At 39.9% G+C, this 549-nt stretch overlaps 1 pseudogene; it reads right to left on the reverse strand.

The window, feature by feature from the left end:
- Positions 1-224: 224 nt before the first annotated feature.
- LOC113910705 lies at positions 225-293 on the reverse strand (annotated as a pseudogene).
- Between the last annotated feature and the right edge of the window lie 256 nt (positions 294-549).

Raw genomic sequence — 549 nt, forward strand, 5'->3', positions numbered from 1 at the left:
CAATATAAGAAAGAAATGAGGTATAATTTCCCAAAAATATGAGAAGGAAGCACCCAAATCCAGTTAATATAGGAGTATTTCTCACTTGGAAGGAGACAGGAAGGGGTGGGTGAACAAGTTTCACACAGGAGATTTATTATCTGAAGCCCATCATTAGAATGTCTAGTCTAGAAAAGCTAAGAATCCCTTCCACCACTTCACAATCTAGGATTATCATTTCTGATGGGCCCCGATGTAATCCTAGTGAGCATGATTTTTATGTTATCACACCTCCTCAAGACATCATCATTCCCTCAAATCGTGGCACTCCCTCTACCTACAACTTCTTTGTCCTGAAAACCCTTATTATGGATGGCACTCAATCTCTGGTCCCAAGTGAACTAGATATATGAAAAATTCAGTGCAGGGCAACTGGGTAGTTAATGGTGCCCCAGGGGAAGTGAGCTAAATGGTTCTCTTCTCCATTTGTTTTTGTCTATGCAGACAGGGTTGGGACAGTAGTCAAACATGAAAAATATATATATCATATCTGCATTATTCATGTGTTCC

The sequence above is a fragment of the Zalophus californianus genome, chromosome 6 (genome assembly GCF_009762305.2).
Source record: "Zalophus californianus isolate mZalCal1 chromosome 6, mZalCal1.pri.v2, whole genome shotgun sequence".
Taxonomy (NCBI): Eukaryota; Metazoa; Chordata; class Mammalia; order Carnivora; family Otariidae; genus Zalophus; species Zalophus californianus.